Raw genomic sequence first — 6,735 nt, 5'->3', positions numbered from 1 at the left:
AATTTCCCCCCCTTCATTCTTCCTCTCCTGCTATCTTCTTCTTTTTTTTTTTCTTAATATATATTGCATTATTTGTTTCAGAGGTACAGATCTGTAATTCAACAGTCTTGAACAATTCACAACACTCGCCATAGCACATACCCTCCCCAATGTCTATCACCCAGCCACCCCATCCCTCCCATTCCCCCACCACTCCAGCAACCCTCAGTTTGTTTCCTGAGATTAAGAATTTCTCATATCAGTGAGGTCAATGATACATGTCTTTCTCTGATTGACTTATTTCATTCAGCATAACACCCTCCAGTTCCATCCACGTCATTGCAAATGGCAAGATCTCATTCCTTTTGATGGCTGCATAATATTCCATTGTGTATATATACCACTTCTTCTTTATCCATTCATCTGTCGATGGGCATCTTGGCTCCTTCCACAGTTTGGTTATTGTGGACATTGTTGCTATAAACATTGGGGTGTACATACCCCTTCGGATCCCTACATTTGTATCTTTGTGCTAAATACCCAGTAGTGCAATTGCTGGATTGTATGGTAGCTCTATTTTCAACTGTTTGAGGAACCTCCATACTGTTTCCAGAGGGGTTGCACCAACTTGCATTCCCACCAACAGTGTAGGAGGGTTCCCCTTTCTCCACATCCCTGCCAACATCTGTCATTTCCTGACTTGTTAATTTTAGCCATTCTGACTGCTGTGAGGTGGGATCTCATTGAGGTTTTGATTTGGATTTCCCTGATGCCGAGCGATGTTGAGCACTTTTTCATGTCTGTTGGCCATTTGGATGTCTTCTTGGAAAAATGTCTGTTCATGTCTTCTGCCCATTTCTTGATTGGATTATTTGTTCTTTTGGGTGTTGAGTTTGATAAGTTCTTTATAGATTTTGGATACTAGCCCTTTATCTGATATGTCATTTGCAAATATTTTCTCCCATTCTGTCGGTTGTCTTTTGTTTTTGTGGACTGTTTCTTTTGCTGTGCAAAAGCTTTTTATCTTGATGAAATCCCAATCGTTCATTTTTGCCCTGGCTTCCCTTGCCTTTGGCAATGTTTCTAGGAAGATGTTGCTGCAGCTGAGGTCGAAGAGGTTGCTGCCTGTGTTCTCCTTAAGGATTTTGATGGACTCCTGTCTCACGTTTAGGTCTTTCAACCATTTGGAGTCTATTTTTGTGTGTGGTGTAAGGAAATGGTCCAGTTTCATTCTTCTGCATGTGGCTGTCCAATTTTCCCAACACCATTTGTTGAAGAGACTGTCTTTTTTCCACTGGACATTCTTTCTTGCTTTGTCAAACATTAGTTGACCATAGAGTTGAGGGTCCATTTCTGGGCTCTCTATTCTGTTCCATTGATAAATGTGTCTGTTTTTGTGCCAGTACCATACTGTCTTGATGATGACAGCTTTGTAATAGAGCTGGAAGTCCGGAATTGTGATGCCACCAGCTTTACTTTTCTTTTTCAACATTACTCTGGCTATTCGAGGTCTCTTCTGGTTCCATACAAATTTTAGGATTATTTGCTACATTTCTTTGAAAAAGGTGGATGGTATTTTGATGGGGATTGCATTGAATGTGTAGATTGCTCTAGGTAGCATTGACATCTTCACAATGTTATTTCTTCCAATCCATGATCATGGAACGTTTTTCCATTTCTTTGTGTCTTCCTCAATTTCTTTCATGAGTATTTTATAGTTTTCTGAGTACAAATCCTTTGCCTCTTTGATTAGATATATTCCTAGGTATCTTATGGTTTTGGGTGCAATTGTAAATGGGATCGACTCCTTAATTTGTCTCTTGTCTGTCTTGTTGTTGGTGTATAGGAATGCCACTGATTTCTGTGCATTGATTTTATATCCTGCCACTTTCCTGAATTCCTGTATGAGTTCTAGCAGTTTTGGGGTGGAGTCTTTTGGGTTTTCCACATAAAGTATCATATCATCTGCAAAGAGTGAGAGTTTGACTTCCTCTTTGCTGATTTGAATGCCTTTGATTTCTTTTTGCTGTCTGATTGCTGTGGCTAGGACTTCTAATACTATGTTGAAGAGCAGTGGTGAGAGTGGACATCGCTGCCGCGTTCCTGAGCTTAGGGGGAAAGATCTCAGCTTCTCCCCATTGAGAATGATATTCGCTGTAGGTTTTTCATAGATGGCTTTTAGGATATTGAGGTGTGTACCCTCTTTGCCTATAGTCTGAAGATTTTTGATCAAGAAAGGATGCTGTACTTTGTCAAATGCTTTTTCTGCATCTATTGAGAGGATCATATGATTCTTGTTCTTTCTTTTGTTAATATATTGTATCATGTTGATTGATTTGTGGATGTTGAACCAACCTTGCAGCCCAGGGATAAATCCCGCTTGGTCATGGTGAATAACCCTTTTAATACTGTTGGATCCTATTGGCTAGTATTTTGGTGAGAATTTTTCCATCCATGTTCATCAAGGATATTGGTCTGTAATTCTCTTTTTCGATGGGGTCTTTGTCTGGTTTTGGGATCAAGGCAATGGTGGCCTCATAAAATGAATTTGGAAGTTTTCCTTCCATTTCTATTTTTTGGAACAGTTTCAGGAGAATAGGGGTTAATTCTTCTTTAAATGTTTGGTAGAATTCCCCTGGGAAGCCATCTGGCCCTGGGCTTTTGTTTGTTGGGAGATTTTTGATGACTGCTTCAATTTCCTTAGTGGTTATGGGTCTGTTTAGGTTTTCTATTTCTTCCTGGTTCAATTTTGGTAGTTGATACATCTCTAGGAATGCATCCATTTCTTCCAGGTTATCTAATTTGCTGGCATAGAGTTGCTCATAATATGTTCTTATAATTGTTTGTATGTCTTTAGTGTTGGTTGTGATCTCTCCTCTTTCATTCATGATTTTGTTGATTTGGGTCATTTCTCTTTTCTTTTTGATAAGTCTGGCCAGGAGTTTATCAATCTTGTTAATTCTTTCAAAGAACCAGCTCCTAGTTTCGTTGATCTGTTCTACTGTTCTTTGGGTTTCTATTTCATTGATTTCTGCTCTGATCTTTATTATTTCTCTTCTCCTGCTGGGTTTAGGCTTTATTTAGGAATAGTTTGTTTTTTTGCCACGTTTCTTAATAACACCATGGGGAGCCCTTCCCCATGACCTTTGCTTTTAGCTCTTTGAGTTTCTTCTGTCCCTCTTTCTGTTTCTGCTTGCCTTATCTTCCTCATCCATCTCCTTGGCCTGCTTCTTGGGCTGATTCAGGGGTATCTTCTTGCCACTCTCTTGGCCAGACATGGCAACTGCCACACTGTGAGGATATTTTTATAGGAAATACCCTAAAAGTAATAAAACGTATTATTTTAAAGAATAAATTTAATTGCACATCGTATTTTTAGAAAGAGGCCATAAGGTGCGCCTGGGTGGCTCAGTTGGTTAAGCGACTGCCTTCAGCTCAGGTCATGATCCTGGAGCCCTGGGATCGAGTCCCGCATCAGGCTCCCTGCTCAGCGGGGAGTCTGCTTCTCCCTCTGACCCTCCCTCCTCTCATGTGCTCTCTCTCTCTCTCATTCTGTCTCAAATAAATAAATAAAATCTTTAAAAAAAAAAAAAGAAAGAGGCCATAAAAATCAACAGAAGCACAAGGATTGTTTCATTCTGTCCCATTCCGTAATTTTTTCATATAAAACAAAGCTTAAGTATGATTCATAAGTACATAAAAATTATAAATTTTGAACTAATATATTTATAAAGTAGAAAAAGCATATATTGTATCACTATTAAACTCTTACAAATAATGTGATAAATCATGCTCTTTTGGGACAAATTTTAGATATGCAATTTGGAAGACAATGAGGAAAAATCACTGCACTTTCAGAAGTTGAACAATTGTTGAAATGTCTTAGAAAAATTATAAAATATATACTATGAAACATTTTATAATCTAAAAATAAAACAATAGGATTAAAATGGATTATTCGGTGCTTTCTCAAGTACAAGGAAGGAAATACTACCAAACTTAGTTGTGGTTTTCTTTGAACATACCAATTTTTTTTAATTTTACATTTTTATGTTTTGGGGGACCTGGGTGGCTCAGTTGTTAAATGTCTGCCTTCAGCTCATGTCATGATCTCAGGGTCCTGGCACCAAGCCCAGTGTTGGGCTCCCTCCTCTGTGGGGATCCTCCTTTCCCTTCTCCCCCATTTGAGCTCTCTCGCTCTCTCTCTCTCTCTCTGTCTCTCAAATAAATGAATAAAATCTTAAAAAATAAATTTTTATGTTTTTTACAATGTGTGTATGGCAAATATATATCCTGTTAAGAGATAATTAAATAGATATGTTACCTACTTATTGTGTCTTTGATGTAAACACTGATACCTATTTCTGAACTTCTCTGGCAGATACAGGACTTAGGGATCAAAATATTAAAGGATTCCTGTGAATGCTTCTTCTAAGGGGTATTAATATTTTATAGCCAGTCTAATATAAAGGAAATAATTTGGCATGAGGATTCTATGTAAACGTAACTAAATTTTTTATTCTCTATTTCATTAACTCTAAATATATTTTAATTATTTATCCAAAAATTGTGAGGTTGTTATGAAGGACAAATGAGAACACATAAATGAAGGAATCTTGAATACAAGCTGTTGAGACCCTTTATGGTCTGATCTCAACCTGTCTATCTCTGCCGTTACATTTACCATTTTCCTTAAGGTAATTTTTCTAGATTGTGTCCTTATAGTTGTCCGATAAAATATAGGAAACTCAGTTAAATTTGAATTTCAAATAAACAATCAATACTTCTTTCAGTATAAATTTGTCTCAAATGTTGCATGGGGAATGTTTATATTAAATATATTAAGTAGAGTTGAGCTGAATGGAATAAAGCAGAATAGATTATGATATTGATCCCATGCCATGCTTGGGATACAGTTATACTAAAAATAATAAGTTGTCTATAGAAAATTCAAACTTAGCTAGGTGTCCTATTTTTTTTTAAGATTTTATTTATTTATTTGAGAGGGAGAGATTGAGAGATAGAGAGCACAGGAGGGAAGAGGGTCAGAGGGAGAAGCAGACTCCCTGCTGAGCAGGGAGCCCGATGCGGGACTTGATCCCAGGACTCCAGGATCATGACCTGAGCTGAAGGCAGTCGCTTAAGCAACTGAGCCTCCCAGGCGCCCTAGGTGTCCTATATTTTTATTGATTATATCCAGTAACCCTAGCCATTGCTAATTTGGTTAAGCTTGGAACTATGTTTCCCAGAGCCTCTTTCACCATGTTTAGAATTGATCAAAAGAGTTGGACACTGAATATAATTTAAATGATGAAATTGAAGTGGCCACTATCACCCTGTAGGTCTCTGTGGTCAGATAGGATAATGGACATTGTCTGTTGGGTTTCAGTGAATTTTCACTTTCCTCAGTTCAGCCTCTAGCTGCATCTTAACTGCTGATCTTCACGAGCAATAATGGCTCCAGAGGCTTGATTGTGGCAAGAGCCTCCATAGACTTCTCTAGGAGTTGGCAGGGACATGCTTAGATTCTCAGCTCTCCCTGCAAAATCTCCAATTTGCCCATCTGTGTTACACTCTGAGAAGCCTTGTTAGGCTTTGTGTCTGCTCATCCAACTGATCTTAACTTCTCAGCTCTCAATTATGGAAGACCTAATTCCGATAATATCTATGACTTTCATAGTACTCATCATGGTTCTTTATGTTTGACTAAATTCAGATAATTGTGGACAATGAAAGTACCAATAATCATATCTGGCTAGTTTCTTTCAATGTAATGTGGTAAATGTTGCAATTTGCGTAGTGTGTATGCCACTTCCTTATGGGTCACATTTTGTAACTAAGTAAGCCTGCCAAGACTTGAATATACTTATAGTCTAGAGGAATCATTATTTCCCTGTAAGAAAATTTTACTTATGATTTTCCCAAATGCTCATCTTTTTCCAAATTCTCTAACAAGTGTGTCAAACCCATCATCTATGGACATCAAGCATGCCTTATTCAGTACCATGATATTCCTGACAACATTACTACTGATTTAGGGAATTTCATTTGCAGTAAAGGAAGGTTAGAAATTGGCTTGTGGTTGTAGAATTTCCTGTTATTAACCTTTGATCTTAACCACCTGCTTTTAACTATCACTGGCCTCAAGAAACAAAGGCACAAGATAATACCTTGTGAGGCTGGGGTCATGTTTCCCAGGATGCAGGATATGCTTTAAATCAGTGACCCATAGGTGATCCTGTATCTTTCAGAATCTATATTCATGCATATGAAAGGCAAGGCAGTGAAATGGGAGTGATTCCTCTTACTATTACCCCTAGGAATCCATCAGCAAAAAGTTTGCTTCCTATCATGAAATGTTTGGCTGCTCTTTTAGAGATAATATTTCCTACTGGGGGAAGGATTAATGGAAAAGTAAAGTCTTCCTTAAATTGGTGTTAGTAAAGTCTACATTGGCCGTATGGGGATTCTCATGACAGTTAGCCAATGGGCAAAGAAGAGAGTTAGCATACCTGTTGGAGTGGCTTTTTCTGACTTTCTGGAGGAATATATGTTTGTAGTAGAAAAAGTACAGGGAATGTCTCATTCACGAGATCCTCTAGGACCCCTCTCAGAAATCCTTTGTGCTAAAATAAAAACTAAACGAAAATTAAACGACTTAGTGCAGACATGACTGTGAGTTGCTCAGACACTATAGGGCCATGGATTTGGGTCACTCCACTGAGTGAAGAACCATGACTAGCTGAGGTGGTTTCT

At 38.2% G+C, this 6,735-nt stretch overlaps 1 pseudogene; it reads right to left on the bottom strand.

Annotated features, from left to right (window-relative positions):
- Nucleotides 1-3,059: 3,059 nt before the first annotated feature.
- On the bottom strand, nucleotides 3,060-3,257 carry LOC114204734 (translation machinery-associated protein 7 pseudogene; annotated as a pseudogene).
- Nucleotides 3,258-6,735: the final 3,478 nt, after the last annotated feature.

The sequence above is a fragment of the Eumetopias jubatus genome, unplaced genomic scaffold (assembly GCF_037043125.1).
Source record: "Eumetopias jubatus isolate StellerSeaLion01/CBP00866 unplaced genomic scaffold, mEumJub1_p1.0 scaffold_5, whole genome shotgun sequence".
Taxonomy (NCBI): domain Eukaryota; kingdom Metazoa; phylum Chordata; class Mammalia; order Carnivora; family Otariidae; genus Eumetopias; species Eumetopias jubatus.
Note: the sequence above shows the minus strand (reverse complement) of the source record. Positions and strands in the feature narration are given on the sequence as shown.